We start from the raw sequence: 17,214 nt of genomic DNA on the forward strand, positions 1-17,214 counted from the left end.
GAGCACTTGATAACCTTTGCATAGGACCTTCTTCCTGTGTCTATAGGCAAGGCTCTTTACTGACAAGTTTCAGGATGTGGGGCTATCCTCTCCTCCAGATGGTCCTGGAAGAGCAGCTATAGCCGACTACATCTTCTACTACTTTGTCACAGAGTCACGTTGATGGAGGCTCAGTGTTCATTCTGGATCTACCTAGGACAAAAATCCTAAAGGAGTCCCTACCTATCTACCACATGTGTAGCAAAGACAGAATCCTGTGGATTTTTGAACCACAGGAGGCAAAAGTGGTGAGCAGAGTGCTCTCAAGGAGATATAGATAATAGGAATTCATGGAAAGAAATTTTTCCTCTCTCCTTTGACTTCCAGAAGGCACTCCAGTACCATCAGGATGTTTCAGAACAATGCCTTTCTTGAGTGGGGTTTACAAGAGGCTAACAATCCGTTATGAAATTACCTTCTGTAGAACTCTATGGCCAAAAGCTGTATTGGCTGACGGAAACTTATCCACCTTGTAGTGACAAGTGAATGTGTGAAAGGATGTTCATATGGCTGCTAGAGAAATTTTCACAGAAGAACTCTGGGCCACAGCTTTGTACCCATCCCTTTGTAACTATCCCTTTACAACCATCCCAAAATAACCATTCATTGGGGAACAGTGACCATGCTGCAATTAGTTTCACCATGCATGTCGGGGGAAGAGTGTCAAACAAATCCAACACAAAACCCTTGACTTCTGAAGGGCGAACTTCCCTCAAATGAGGAGGCTAGTTAGGAAGAAGTTGAAAGGTAAGGTAAAGAGGATCCAATCTCTCAAGAGTGCATGGAAGATGTTTAAAACAACAGTTATAGAAACTCAGCAGAAGTGTATACCGCAAAGTATACTGCAAAGGACTACATCTAGGAGGGTGCCTGCATGGCTAAGAAGTCAAGTTAGAGAGGCCGTAAAGGGCAAGGAAGCTTCCTTCCATAAATGGAAGTCTTGCCCTAATGAGGAGAATGAAAAGGAACATAAACTGTGGTAAAAGAAATGTAAGAAGGTGATACGGGAGGCCAAGAGAGACTATGAGGAACACATGGCCAGCAACATTAAGGGGAATAATAAAAGCTTCTTCAAATATGTTAGAAGCAGGAAACCCGCCAGAGAAGCGGTTGGCCCCGTGGATGGTGAGGGAGGGAAAGGGGAGATAAAAGGAGACTTAGGGATGGTAGAGAAATTAAATGACTTCTTTGCATCTGCCTTCACAGCAGAAGACCTTGGGCAGATACCGCTGCCTGAACAACCCACCCCCCTGACCAAAGATAGAGGTTGAGAGAGAAGATGTTTCAGACCTAATTGACAAATTAAAGATAAATAAGTCACCAGGCCCTGATGGCATCCACCCAAGACAGCTAATATTATAATGCCATTGTACAAATCTATGGTAAGGCCACACCTGAAGTATTGTGTCTAGTTCTGGTCGCCACATCTCAAAAAGGACATAGTGGAAATGGAAAAGGTGCAAAAGAGAGCGACTAAGATGATTACTGGGCCGGGACACCTTCCTTATGAGGAAAGGCTACAGCGTTTGGGCCTCCTGAGTCTAGAAAAAAGACACCTGAGGGGGGACATGATTGAGACATACAAAATGCAGGGGATGGACAGAGTGAGTGGATAGAGAGAGGCTCTTTTCCCTCTCACATAACACCAGAACCAGGGGACATCCACTAAAATTGAGTGTTGGGAGAGTTAGGACAGACAGAAGAAAATATTTCTTTACCCAACGTGTAATTAGTTTGTGGAACTCATTGCCACAGGATGTAGAGATGGCATCTTGCCTGGATGCCTTTAAGAACAGATTGAACAAATTTCTGGAGGAAAAGTTCATTACGGGTTACAAGTCATAGTAGGTAAGTGCAAGCTCTTGGTTTTAGAGGCAGGTTGCCTCTAATTGCCGGATGCAGGGGAGGGCACCAGGATGCAGGTTGTGCCTGTTGTCTTGTGTGCTCCCTGGGACATTTGGTGGGCCTCTGTGAGATACAGGAAGCTGGACTAGATGGGCCTTTGGCCTGATCCAGTAGGGCTCTTCTTATGTTCTTATCCATTTGATGACTTGCACAGAAATGCTCTTGAGCAGGTATTTTCCTATACACTGTTACCCTTTTTCCTATTCCCATTAACCTACATTCCCATCTAACTAGGGTGGAAGGGCTCAATGCTCTGGTCTAAATCAATGTTTCTCAAGGTTTGTCCTCTGCTGTACCACTCAACTTGGTCCACTGTTTCAAAGTACCACTGAAAGTAACTGGTGATGATGCCATCACCAGTTATTTCTGGGCTGATCGGCCAGATAAAATACAAAAAAACCAGTAAGAGGCTCAGAGTGGACAGGAGGGTGTTTATGTGTGGAAAAGCATGCTTTGGAGCTCTGCCTCCTACTGCTGTTTGTTGTGTCACATTCTTGAACTTGCTGTTGAGTGGTAGATGTCCAGGAGTCCTCAAAGTACCACCAGACACCACCTAAAGTTCCACTGGTGGTGCCCATACCACTGGTTGAGAAACACTAGTATAAATAATAATATACCAGGAAACTAAATAAACCCTAAATATGAGCTTTCTCTACCTCATAGCTTAAGACTCAACAAACTGAACACTAGAAGAATTGAAAACTAAAATCATATTCAAAGCTAAAAACTAAGGATTAAAACTGTAAACTCAAGTAAAAATTAAAAACTTAAACTAAAAAACTAAAAGTAAAAACTAAGAAGTAAAACAAACACTGAAATGCTATGTTTCACCCATTAGTCATGCACTGCTTAAAGATAGGGATAGAGACCACGATCCCTGTTGTCAAGTAGTGCTTCCCGCAACGTGAACCCTCTGCAGGAAAGGGGATGCTCTGCTCCACTGCTCTGTAGGGTTGTCTGAGCCTCCCAGAGGCAGTGCATATCTGTGCGCTGCCTCCGCAAGGCTCAGACTGAGGGAAATTGCATCTCTCGCGTGATTTCCAATTTCACAGAGGAACTCAGAAATTACGATTTCCCTCAGTCTCAGCCTTGCAGGGGCAGCGCATGGATGTGTGCTGCCTCTAGGAGGCTCAGACAACCCTCCAGAGGTGAGGGAAGCAGAATTCTCCTTGCATTCGGAAGGTGGAAAGGGGTGTCCCTGATGATCACATGAATACACTGGTTGTTGGATATGCGATCCTGGCATTAGCCAGAACGTCGCTAACGGGTGCACATCTGTATTTTGGTGGGCTTCTTCAGAGGCTGCAATCCTTCTAGTGTTTTTCTCAGTACTCACCTGTTCTTATATGAGTTGCAAGCAATCATTCACAGTATTAAGAACACAGCTATCTGCTGTCAACTCTGATTCCTTACACTCTATGTAATAATATTCTTCAGGGCTCATAACCCTGAAGTTAATCTTACTCTCATGGTCTATTCTTTCTTATTACTCTCTTGTCTCTTCTTTCTTTTTTTGCTGTTTGTATATTTCTATTGTATCTCTATACACACATGCATGGTAATGAACCATATTAGACAACACTTCAGTTTGTTCAAAATCTACACTATGCTCTCTAATAACTGAGTGTTCTGCAACTGCTGATCTCTCAATCTGTTCCAGGAAACAATGTCTTTCATTTTCCTTCGTGTGAGTACGTACAGGGGGGCACCTGTGTCTGCAGATTCTGTTTCCGCGGATTCAATTATCTGTGGATTGGGTCCCCATAAGTGCCCCTCTGGAGTCAATCTCTTCTCTCCTTGTCTCCAGAAGGTCCTTAAGCCCAGCAGAGGCCATGCACAACCACACATGGCATCTGCTGAGCTCAGACTGAGCCTTAGAATGAAAAAAGTCACTTCCAGTTTGTTTGTTTTTTGTAAAACCAGAAGTGATGTTTTAATTCCTTAAGGTATTAGGAGGCCTGGAGAAAAATCTGTGGATAAAACAATGTTTTTCAAAGTTGACATTGATTTTTGAATGTTGACACAAGTGTTAGGCATCGCTTCTGGATTGTTTCAAGGTACTGTGGGAGACTGTACTTTAAGATTGCTCAGAAACATCAGTGGATTTAAAAAATGTAGAAAAATTGATTGTTTTGACTTTGACTTTTTTTTAATTCTAAGGCTTAGACTGAGCCTGGCAGAGGCTGCAGGCAGATGTGTGTGGCTCAGAGGACTCTGCAGAGGTGAGCGAGCTCTGCTCCCCTCACGTCCATTGGGTGGGGGGTATTCCCTGGTATCTGTGATTTCAGTTAACTGTGGAGGGTTCTGGAATAGAACCCCAAGAGATACCATTCCTTTTTTGCAGTACCAACATAAACCTTTCCCTCAGAAGCATGGAATCCAATATATCCCTACCTATAAACAGGGGTCTCTCTCATCCGTAAATGGAAGTCTTGCCCTAATGAAGAGAATAAAAAGGAACATAAACTGTGTCAAAAGAAATGTAAGAAGGTGATAGGGGAGGCCAAGCGAGACTATGAGGAACTCATGGCCAGCAACATTAAGGGGAATAATAAAAGCTTCTTCAAATATGTTAGAAGCAGGAAACCCGCCAGAGAAGCGGTTGGCCCTCTGGATGGTGAGGGAGGGAAAGGGGAGATAAAAGGAGACTTAGAGATGGCAGAGAAATTAAATGAGTTCTTTGCATCTGTCTTCACGGCAGAAGACCTCGGGCAGATACCGCTGCCCGAACGGCCCCTCCTAACCGAGGAGTTAAGTCAGATAGAGGTTAAAAGAGAAGATGTTTCAGACCTCATTGATAAATTAAAGATCAATAAGTCACCGGGCCCTGATAGCATACACCCAAGGGTTATTAAGGAATTGAAGAATGAAGTTGCAGATCTCTTGACTAAGGTATGCAACTTGTCCCTCAAAACGGCCACAGTGCCAGAAGATTGGAGGATAGCAAATGTCACACCTATTTTTAAAAAGGGAAAGAGGGGGGACCCGGGAAACTATAGGCCGGTCAGCCTAACATCCATACAGGGTCAGATGGTGGAATGCCTCATCAAAGATAGGATCTCAAAACACATAGACGAACAGGCCTTGCTGAGGGAGAGTCAGCATGGCTTCTGTAAGGGTAAGTCTTGCCTCACGAACCTTATAGAATTCTTTGAAAAGGTCAACAGGCATGTGGATGCGGGAGAACCCGTGGACATTATATATCTGGACTTTCAGAAGGCGTTTGACACGGTCCCTCACCAAAGGCTACTGAAAAAACTCCACAGTCAGGGAATTAGAGGACAGGTCCTCTCATGGATTGAGAACTGGTTGGAGGCCAGGAAGCAGAGAGTGGGTGTCAATGGGCAATTTTCACAATGGAGAGAGGTGAAAAGCGGTGTGCCCCAAGGATCTGTCCTGGGACCGGTGCTTTTCAACCTCTTCATAAATGACCTGGAGACAGGGTTGAGCAGTGAAGTGGCTAAGTTTGCAGACGACACCAAACTTTTCCGAGTGGTAAAGACCAGAAGTGATTGTGAGGAGCTCCAGAAGGATCACTCCAGACTGGCAGAATGGGCAGCAAAATGGCAGATGCGCTTCAATGTCAGTAAGTGTAAAGTCATGCACATTGGGGCAAAAAATCAAAACTTTAGATATAGGCTGATGGGTTCTGAGCTGTCTGTGACAGATCAGGAGAGAGACCTTGGGGTGGTGGTGGACAGGTCGATGAAAGTGTCGACCCAATGTGCGGTGGCAGTGAAGAAGGCCAATTCTATGCTTGGGATCATTAGGAAGGGTATTGAGAACAAAACGGTTAGTAATATAATGCCGTTGTACAAATCGATGGTAAGGCCACACCTGGAGTATTGTGTCCAGTTCTGGTCGCCGCATCTCAAAAAAGACATAGTGGAAATGGAAAAGGTGCAAAAGAGAGCGACTAAGATGATTACGGGGCTGGGGCACCTTCCTTATGAGGAAAGGCTACGGCGTTTGGGCCTCTTCAGCCTAGAAAAGAGACGCTTGAGGGGGGACATGATTGAGACATACAAAATTATGCAGGGGATGGACAGAGTGGATAGGGAGATGCTCTTTACACTCTCACATAATACCAGAACCAGGGGACATCCACTAAAATTGAGTGTTGGGCGGGTTAGGACAGACAAAAGAAAATATTTCTTTACTCAGCGCGTGGTCGGTCTGTGGAACTCCTTGCCACAGGATGTGGTGCTGGCATCTAGCCTAGACGCCTTTAAAAGGGGATTGGACGAGTTTCTGGAGGAAAAATCCATTATGGGGTACAAGCCATGATGTGTATGCGCAATCTCCTGATTTTAGGAATGGGTTAAGTCAGAATGCCAGATGTAGGGGAGAGCACCAGGATGAGGTCTCTTGTTATCTGGTGTGCTCCCTGGGGCATTTGGTGGGCCGCTGTGAGATACAGGAAACTGGACTAGATGGGCCTATGGCCTGATCCAGTGGGGCTGTTCTTATGTTCTTATGTTCATCTTTTGGTGGTCAAAGGATCTACTGCAGTTTTGTTGCTGGTCTGTAGAACTTCTTAATATTTACTTTCTGTTGTACTTTCCCAATGTGATCCTGTTACATGTTTCATATAGGGCAAGAGTTTCCAAACCCCGGCCCAGCAGCCAGATGCGGCCTGTGACCAGCCTCTATCTGACCTGTGGCCTGTCTCTGATCCTCTGAGAGACTCTGTCCCAGCTGACCATACACAATAGGAGTTGTGCTTGTGGGGTGGGGGAATTTAAGTGTGTGCTTTATTTCTTAGGCTGTGTTGGTGCTTGGAGAAATCCTGGGCATTTGAACCCATTCATTTAAGTTCCATCTCTAATGCATTTACTTGAATTTTATTATTTTTTTCTGGCCCTTGACACTGTACCACATATTTGATGCAGCCCTTTGACCGAAAAGTTTAGAGACCCCTGATATAGGGGATAAAAGTCCTAACTTTTGGTAATAATGGTTCCCATCTTTCTGAGGTTTATTTATTTGTCTCTATCAGGAGGTTCTTTTTATCTCTTGTTTTGAATAACCATTAGCTTGTAAAGTTCATTTCAAATGAAACATGTCATCTGCCAGATACCTGGGGTTTTCATTACACACTTCATCTGTCCTGGAAGGTGACTGGATACTTTATTTAAATATCTATTTGTATGTGTAGGTCTGCAATCCTCCATTAGCCTCATCCCTGCTCTGCCTCTGCAATCCCCCATTACCCACAACTCCCTTCTTCCTCCCTCCCCCTCTGCAATCCTCCATTACCCTCATCCTCTCTCTCCCTCTACAATCACCCATTACCCACAACTCCCCTCTCTGTCCTCCCCTCTGCAATCCTCCATTACCCACAACCCTCCTCTCTCGCCTTGCAATCCTCCATCCCCCACAATCTCTCTTTCTGCCCCTCCACTCCTGCATCATCCCCCAGGGGCTGGGGATAAGAACAGTTTGGCTATACTTGTTGTAAGAGGCGAACAAACAGCCACTGGGTAGATGGGACGTGTCAGCCTGGGAAGGCGCTTCATCTAAGAGAAGGAAACTCTGACCTCCACTGCGTTGTGGCTATATCCAGTTGTGGAAAAGGCTTCAGGAGTCAACCTTGGGGCAAAATCCGGAGCTGCAGTAACTGAGGCAGTTCATGGCTGAACAGTCACGCTCTGGCAACTTCTGTGATGCCACTGGAACGAACCGTATTGGCTTCTGCCTTTCCATTGGACCATTCCAGCAACTTGGAGAGGGGGAATTTGCTGCATGGGTAACAGCGTATCCTCCATACCTTCTTTACCCAGGCTTCGCGCACTGGAGAGGAAACTCCAACTTCGCTATACGGCGTTGGCACAACACGGGAAGCAGCAGTTTACCGCTTATAAGTCTTCGCTCAATTGGCGTAGAGCGTGACGCCAGGGGCTGCTTCCGACGGTGGGAGAGATCATTGCATCTCATTGGGCAGCTACCGCCCGCCTTAAGCTGGGCAGTCCCCAGGCAGTAAGGTGTTGCCTCACCATGGTCTGTTAACCTCACGGGGTGCGTGGGGTTTAGGGTGAAAACCGACAAGCGGATCGACAACTCTGCACCATGCAACAGAAAACGGAAAACTCCTGCCCTAAAGCTGGGCACCTGAAAGGACAATGACACCTGGCTTCTCTGATGACCTGCAAGAAATAGACGACGCACGCAAAACAGCTGTCATCGACATGGAGCTGAATAGACTGCAGATAGACATCGTCGCCATTCAAGAGACGAGGCTGCCAGATTCCGGGTCTGTCAAGGAGAGAAATTTCTCATTTTTCTGGCTGGGAAAACCACCAAATGAAACCAGGGAACATGGCGTTGGCTTTGCGGTCAGAAATACCCTGCTGGAATCCATCATTCCACCTACTGTGGGAAGTGAAAGAATTTTGTCCCGGCAGCTCCAGTCATCAGCAGGACCTGTCACTCTCATCAGTGCTTATGCACCGACTCTGTTGTCTCCAGCAGAAGCCAAAGACAAATTCTACAATGACCTGGCCACCACTATCAAGAAGATCCCCGTAAAAGAGCCATTGTTCATCCTCGGCAATTTCAATGCTAGAGTTGGTGCTGATAACAGTTCGTGGCCCACTTGCTTAGGTCAGTTCGGCACTGGGAAGATGAACGAAAATGGCCAACGCCTGTTAGAGTTTTACTGTAATCACGGTCTCTGTGTCAGCAACATGTTCTTCAACACGAAGCCCCAACATAGAGTCTCTTGGAGACACCCAAGATCAAAGCACTGGCACCAGCTCGACCTGATTCTCACCAGATGCTCCAGCCTTCCCAGCATCAAGATCACACGCAGCTATCAGGGTGCTGCCTGCAACACTGACCACTCCCTGGTGTGCAGCAGAGTGAAACTGCAAACAAAGCTACTGTATCACACGAAAAAGGAAGGAAGACCTCGCATTGATACCAGCAAGACCCGGGATCAGAGAAAAGTGGAGGAATTTGCATGAGCGCTTGAGGAATCTCTTCCAGGCCCGGTCGATGCAAACGCATCCAACAGATGGGAACATTTCAAGAATGCCGTTTACAACACCGCCTTGTCCATATTTGGCAAGAAGACCAACAAGACAGCAGACTGGTTTGAAGCCCACTCTGAGGAGTTGACACCAGTCATTGAGGAAAAGAGGAGAGCTCAAACAGCATACAAGGCCTCGCAGCAAAGTCCAGCAGACTGCCAGGAGATGTGCTAATGACTACTGGCTACAACTCTGTTCCCAGATACAGATAGCAGCTGACACGGGCAACATCAAGGGCATGTATGATGGCAACAAGCAGGCCCTAGGTCCAACACAGAAGAAAATTGTCTCTCTGAAGTCTGCCGCAGGCGAGGTTATCCAGGATCGGACGCAGCAGATGGAACGCTGGGTGCAGCACTACTCTGAGCTATATTCCAGAGAAAATGTAGCCACCAAAGAAGCGCTGAACAACATTGAGTGTCTGCCTGTATTGGAGGAGCTTGATAGTGAACCAACCCTAGAAAAACTTCAAATGGCCCTGGACTCCCTTGCCTTTGGCAAGGCACCAGGAAAAGACAGCATCCCTGCTGAAGTCCTAAAGTGCTGCAATTAGATCATCGTCACTGAGCTGCATGAAATCCTCTGTCTTTGCTGGAGAGAAGGTGGAGTACCTGAAGACATGAGGAATGCAAACATCATCACGCTGTACAAGAACAAAGGCGACAGGGGTGACTGCAACAACTACCGCGGCATCTCTCTCCTTAGCACTGTAGGAAAGCTGTCTGCCCGAGTTGCACAAAAGAGGCTCCAGGTACTTTCAGAGAGCATCTATCCAGAATTGCAGTGCGGATTCCGAGCCAACAGGTCCACCACTGATATGGTATTCTCCCTTAGACAGCTGCAGGAGAAATGCAGGGAACAACGACAGCCACTTTTTATAGCCTTCATAGATCTCATGAAGGCTTTTGACCAGGTGAACAGGGACGGCCTCTTCAAGATTCTCCCCAAGATCGGATGTCTACCCAGGCTCCTCAGCATCATCAGATCTTTCCACAAGAACATGAAGGGCACTGTTGTCTTTGATGGCTCCACATCAGACCCCTTTGACATCCGAAGCAGAGTGAAGCAGGGCTGTGTTATTGCGCTGACCTTGTTTGGGATTTTGTCCTGCTTGTCCTGCTGAAGCATGCCTTTGGAACAGCAACAGAAGGCATCTATGTCCGGACCAGATCAGACAGAAAGCTCTTCAACCTCTCCAGACTGAGAGCAGCTGTCACTACCCACTCTGCCACAGAACTCCAGCAGCTCACAGATCATTTTAGCAAGGTCTGCCAAGATTTTGGACTGACGATCAGCCTGAAGAAAACACAGGTCATGGTTCAGGATGTGGACTCACCTCCCTGCATTACAATCTCTGCACATGAACTGGAGGTTGTCCATGACTTTGTGTACCTTGGCTCAATGATCTCCGACACTCTTTCTCTCAATACCAAACTAAACAAACGCATCGGTAAAGCAGCTACCACGTTTTCCAGACTCACAAAGAGAGTCTGGTCCAACAAGAAGCTGACGGAACATACCAAGATCCAGGTCTACAGAGCTTGTGTCTTGAGCACACTTCTGTACTGCAGTGAGTCATGGACTCTTCGCTCACAACAGGAAAGGAAACTGAACGCTTTCCACATGCACTGCCTCCGATGCATCCTCGGCATCATCTGGCAGGACAAAGTTCCAAACAACACAGTCCTGGAATGTGCTGGAATTCCTAGCATGTATGTACTGCTGAAACAGAGACGCCTGCATTGGCTCGCTCATGTTGTGAGAATGGATGATGGCCGGATCCCAAAGGATCTCCTCTATGGAGAACTCGTGCAGGGAAAGCGCCCTACAGGTAGACCACAGCTGCAAGGTAGACAAGGACATCTGCAAGAAGGATCTGAAGGCCTTAGGAGTGGACCTCAACAGGTGGGAAACCCTGGCCTCTCAGCGGCTCGCTTGGAGGCAAGCTTTGCAGCATGGCCTTTCCCAGTTTGAAGAGACACTTGGCTAACAGACTGAGGCAAAGAGGCAAAGGCCCATAGACAGGGAGACAGACCAGGGACAGACTGCACTTGCTCCCGTTGTGGAAGGGATTGTCACTCCTGAATTGGCATTTTCAACCACACTAGACGCTGTTCCAGAACCACCACTCAGAGCGCGATACCATAGTCTTTCGAGACTGAAGGTTGCCAACATGTGTAGGTTTTCTATATAGAGGTTGAGTCTCATTATTTGTGAGGGTTCCATTCTCAGAACTCAAGTGGATAGCAAAAATTGCAGTATACAAATCTATTTAAAAATAATATCCCTTTGCGGGGCAATTAAAAACAGCCTTGGTGACCTCTGTGACATAAGACAGAGTCAATAGGCAGACAAACCATCAATCATACTCTCCAGGCACTTAGAAAATCTTCACTCTGAGCCAACGACCCTTCTCATCACCCAGAATGCAGCGCTGGGAAAGAATGCAAGGTGATTATTTTTCTTTCACTTGCACAGGGGGAATGCTTGCCTTGTAGTGAAGCTGTTCTAAGTGCCTGGAGAGAGAATGATTGATGGATTGTCAACTGGCTGCCCTCTCTCACATTAACAAGGCTATCATTAAATAACTTTTTCCTCTGATTTTATGGGCCCTTCTCATCATGTTGAGATAAAATCTCGGGTGAAAAAACCATAGATAATTAGATTGTACTTGATTGCCCAGTATTCCACCCTCCTTTCTTACGCTATTAAGAGAGTACCTTGTACTCTCAAGGTACTCACACCAAGGCTCTTATTCAGGCCATCTTGTAAAAATTCAAGGATATTGCTGAGCTTACTAACATTTACCAGATGTCAGATTGAGACCCCATACCATGAATGCTCTTCAAGAGATGCCATACCTCTTTGTAGTTTAGGCTTCCCTTGTAGGTAACAGCATATGCACAACTCTGTTTATGCCCATGTATCTTAGGCAGCCATGTTCAACTGCCACACTGACAAGTAATACATCTCTGGACACCAGTGATGAATCAGGTTTCATGATAATACACCCAGTGTCAGTGGAAGTCTCCATTTTTTCCTGCATCAACAGATTTATCTTGTTTAGAAACCAGTCTCCTTGGCCAATGGGGTGCACCAGGCAACTGTTCCCAGAAGTAGATTCTGCATTTCTGGATTCTGAGGATTAATTGACGTAGAAGAGGCAAAGATAGGAAAGCATATAACAAACTGGTTGGCTGGAGGGCTAGTAGGGAAACTCTGTGGCCAAAAGCTGCATTGGCTGATGATGCAGCCAATGACTGCAAGGGTACCTCGACATGAATACCACTATATTCCCACGGGAGGTGAGCAGAACTGTTACTAAAGCAGCAAACCAAAGTTAAAATCCCGTGGAACACCTCCAATGTCATCCTCCACTCAGATTCATCTAGTGAGCACCTGCTGAGACAATCAGCCACTAGTTTGGTTCTCTCAGACATGTGCTCAACCTAAATCAACAGAGGTGACTGCCCAGTGAAATGAAATGCTGATACAGCATTGCCCCATTTTGTACTGCCAGTACAATGGCTCCCAATGTTTCCCATCCTGATGCCATCCCTGCTGATTTAATTAAATCCAATTCTGACTGGTTGGCACCAATCTTGGCATCACTTTTCACTTTGATCGATAGACCTGGTATTCCAAACACCTGAACTAAGGCTTATAGTTCCAATCTATAAGAAAGAATTTCAGGTCCATCAGTTTACTTTCTGTCCCAGATAAACTTACGAAAAGCACCTGCTTGAGGAGGTCTTCCCACCCACCGACCCCCGAACATCTTCCAGGTGTTCCTCTGATGTGCTGGGGTGGGGGAATGGGTGTTCATTTGTGTATGTGCTTAATTTCTGTGGTATGTGTTGATGTTTGGAGAAAACCTGGAAATTCATTCACTCATTCATTTGTTTATTCTTTCATCTAAGTTTCATCTCTAATGTATTTATTTAAATTTTATATTTAAAATTTATTTATTTTTCCAGCCTTTGACACTGTGTCAGATATTTGATGTGGCCCTCTGGCCAAAAAGTCTGGAGACCCCTACCCTTGGAGACTCCTTGTGGGAATGAAAGGGCTGCTGACATTTAGCCTTTTCCATTTAAACTATTTATTTGAGAAATTTATATCCTGCCATTTCAATGCCAAAGCAAATGCCCAAGGCAGCTTACAATGGTCCATAATAAAAGTACAAAGTATCACAACTAATATTCAAACAAAACATTAAAAACATTAATTTTAAAATTAGAAGTGAAACATAAAACAAAACAAAGCAAAACATAACATAACACAAATCATTGATCCACTGGGGAACAAAATTAAACCAGGAAAGCAGTCAAGCCACAGCAATATTTCAGAGGGTAAGTATCCTTCTGGCAGCCAAATGCCAGATAGAACAGGTATGTTTTAAGCCCTCGCTGAAAAGCCATGAGTGAGGGAGTATTTCTCAGCTCCCTGGAAGGGAATTCCATAGTTGTGGCACCACTACAGAGGAGGCTTGTCTCCATGCTCCCACCCCTCTCATTTGGAACAGATGCAGCACTTGTAGGAGGGCCCATCAGATGACCTAAGAGAGTGGTCTGGAATGTATGGGAAGGAGGCAGTCTTTCAGATAGCCTGGACCCAGATCATGGAGGGCATTAAAGGTTAAAACTAGCACCTTGAATTGGAACTGGAAGAGGATGGGGAGCCAATGTAGCTGCTGAAGCAATGGTCCAGTCATATTGTCCAAATTGTCAATGGTCCAAATCATATTCTCTAGCCCCTGTAACCACTTGAGTAATCACATTCTGCACTAATTGCAGTTTCTGAACTGTCTTAGAGGGTAACCCCACATCGAGCATGTTATAGTAGTCCAGTTTTGGTTACTAAAGCATAGATTGCCATGTCTAAATGGCTCAAGTATGGTGTCAGTTGGTGCACCACCTCAGTTGGTGCTGGGTGAACGTACTTGTAGCTACTGTTGCTACTTGTTTTTTCCAGAGAGGTGAGAGTCCAGGAAAATTCCCAAGCACACGTTAGGGAAGCAGAACTCCATTCAAAGTAGGTAGATGATTTACTACCTGCATTGAGAATTTCCTGACCAGGAGGACCTCTGTCTTTTCAGGATTCAATTTCAACCTATTGGCTTTCATTAAGTCCCCAGCTGCATCCAGTCAATGCCCCAGGACTTCCACAGCTTCCTTAAAGTAGGATGGCAAGGAAAGATAGAAGTGGGTATCATTTGCATACGGTGACACCCCACTCTTAACCCCAGGATGATCTTCCAGTGGTTTCATGTAGATACCAAAAAGCATATCAGACAAGAAGAAGTGGAAGCATTGTAAGCAATGCACCTGAACCCCATTTTGGCCAGCCGATCCAGGAGAATACCGTAGTTGATGGTGTTAAAAGTTAATGAAAGATCCAGAAGCAGGGATGCACTTCCCCTTATCTACTCCTTGGCAAAGGTCATATATCAGAGCAACCTTGGCAGTCTGTCCCAAAATCTGTCCTGAAGCCAGACTGGAAGGGGTCCAGATAATCCTTTTCATCTAGGAACCAAAGGAGTTGAGACACCACCACTCTCTCAATCACCTTTCCCAAGAAAGGAAGATTGGAAACTGATCAATAATTGTTTAAATTGTGAATTCCAGAGATGGGTTTTTTAAGGTGAACGTGCACAATTGTTGGGTATCACTTCCTTCCACAGAGGTGAATTTACAATGGGTTCCATCAAATTGGCCAGCCCAGCCCGTGCATTTGTATTAGACAAGTTGGGTAAGGGTCAAGTCGGCATGAAAATGGGCTCAAGGCTCCTATTCACATCTTCAGACTGTATAAGTTGAAATAAGTCCCTGATGGTGGGGTTGGCATATGTTGTAGAGACAGCTACCAGAATAATTAAGTTGGAGTCCTATTCATGACAAATATGGTTTTCTCTGCAATGTCCCTTGCAAACTCATAAGAATATAAGAACAGCCCCACTGGATCAGGCCATAGGCCCAACTCATTGCAGTATTTGACTGGGCACCTCATTTGCTGGTGGAGCAGAGTGGAGCAGATAGTAACAACTCAAAAAGCTCCGCTGGGCAGCTTTTTGCAGACATAATGATGGTTGAGAATGTTGCCTTCTTTGCAACATTTACTACAAGTTGCATTTGCTGAAGTAGGCACTAGCTCGACTTTGGTCAGTCTTCTTGTGTTTTCTTCTATTGTTGCTCCAGGTGTTGGCCAAGTTTTCTTCTCTTTTTTTAATTTCCTGTAGCTCCTTGGTAAACGAAAGTAAACTAAGGAGCTGTCCTGGCTGAACAGCAATGCTGCATCCGTTCAGGATTAATCTGATCCAAGGCTCTAGCTATCTCTCCATATCAAAGGGTGGCTAGAGCATCAAATGAGTCAAGAGCATAAAATGAGTCAACAGCCTGGGAAACAGGAAAATTTCCCATAGGAAACCATTCAGATCCATGAGTCTTTGGTGGCAGATCATACTATTTGGGCCCCTGTTTTGTTGGAGCAAATAACAGTTACCAATCTAAAGATCACTAGATAGTGATCTGTCCATGTTAAAGGAAAGATCTTAATCTCCTCTACAATCAGATCACTATGTCCACCTGGGAACAGTTCTAGTGTGGGTCCTGCAATATGTGTAGGGTTCATGATTCACTGCAACAGGCCCATGATTGTCATGTTGGCCATCAAACCTTGAGCCACAGACGACTCAGGAGCCTCAGCATGAAAATTAAAGTCCCCCAGGACTAGCAAGCTTGGGGAATCAAATGCCACTTCAGAGATCACCTTGGTCCACTCAGTTAGGGAGAATGATGGGCCACCAGGTAAGCAGTATACCAGCAGGAACCCCAACCAGTTAATTCCTGTAGCATGAAGTATTGTATTGGCAACCTTCAGCCTCGAAAGACTATGGTATCGCGCTCTGAAAGGTGGTTCTGGAACAGTGTCTAGTGTGGCTGAAAAGGCCAATCCGGGAGTGACAATCCCTTCCACACCGGGAGCAAGTGCAGTCTGTCCCTGGTCTGTCTCCCTGGCTATGGGCCTTCCTTCTTTGCCTCTCTGCCTCAGACTGCTGGCAAAGTGTCTCTTCAAACTGGGAAAGGCCATGCCTGCAAAGCCTGCCTCCAAGCGGACCGCTCAGAGGCCAGGGTTTCCCACTTGTTGAGGTCCATCCCTAAGGCCTTCAGATCCCTCTTGCAGATGTCCTTGTATCGCAGCTGTGGTCTACCTGTAGGGCGCTTTCCTTGCACGAGTTCTCCATAGAGGAGATCCTTTGGGATCCGGCCATCATCCATTCTCACGACATGACCGAGCCAACGCAGGCGTCTCTGTTTCAGCAATGCATACATGCTAGGGATTCCAGCACGTTCCAGGACTGTGTTGTTAGGAACTTTGTCTTGCCAGGTGATGCTGAGAATGCGCCGGAGGCAGCGCATGTGGAAAGCGTTCAGTTTCCTCTCCTGTTGTGAGTGAAGAGTCCATGACCCGCTGCAGTACAGAAGTGTACTCAGGACGCAAGCTCTGTAGACCTGGATCTTGGTATGTTCTGTCAGCTTCTTGTTGGACCAGACTCTCTTTGTGAGTCTGGAAAACATGGTAGCTGCTTTACCGATGCGTTTGTTTAGTTTGGTATCGAGAGAAAGAGTGTCGGAGATTGTTGAGCCAAGGTACACAAAGTCATGGACAACCTCCAGTTCATGCACAAAGATTGTAATGCAGGGAGGTGAGTTCAAATCCTGAACCATGACCTGTGTTTTCTTCAGGCTGATCGTCAGTCCAAAATCTTGGCAGGCCTTGCTAAAACGACCCATGAGCTGCTGGAGATCTTTGGCAGAGTGGGTAGTGACAGCTGCATCGTCGGCAAAGAAGAAGTCACGAAGACATTTCAGCTGGACTTTGGACTTTGCTCTCAGTCTGGAGAGGTTGAAGAGCTTTCCATCTGATCTGGTCTGGAGATAGATGCCTTCTGTTGCAGTTCCAAAGGCCTGCTTCAGCAGGTCTTGTTGGCATCCTTCAGTCTCGGAAGACTATGGTATCGCACTCTGAATAGTGTTCTGGAACAGAATGTCCTCTCCAGTGCGCGAAGCCTAGGCAAAGTAGATATGGAGGATAGACTGTTACCCATGCAGCAAATCCCCCCTCTCCACGTCGCTGAAATGGTCCAATGGAAAGGCAAAAGCCAATACGTTTGGTTCCAGCAACGTCGCAGGAGTTGCCAGAACATGACTGTGTTCAGCCATGAACTGCCTCAGGGACT

General features: G+C 46.0%; 1 protein-coding gene across 2 annotated transcripts in view; it reads right to left on the reverse strand.

The window, feature by feature from the left end:
- TNPO3 (transportin 3) overlaps positions 1–17,214 on the reverse strand; it is a 291,077-nt gene that overhangs the window by 6,559 nt on the left and 267,304 nt on the right. The window lies entirely within an intron of this gene.

Source organism: Tiliqua scincoides, chromosome 7 (assembly GCF_035046505.1).
Source record: "Tiliqua scincoides isolate rTilSci1 chromosome 7, rTilSci1.hap2, whole genome shotgun sequence".
Classification (NCBI taxonomy): Eukaryota; Metazoa; Chordata; class Lepidosauria; order Squamata; family Scincidae; genus Tiliqua; species Tiliqua scincoides.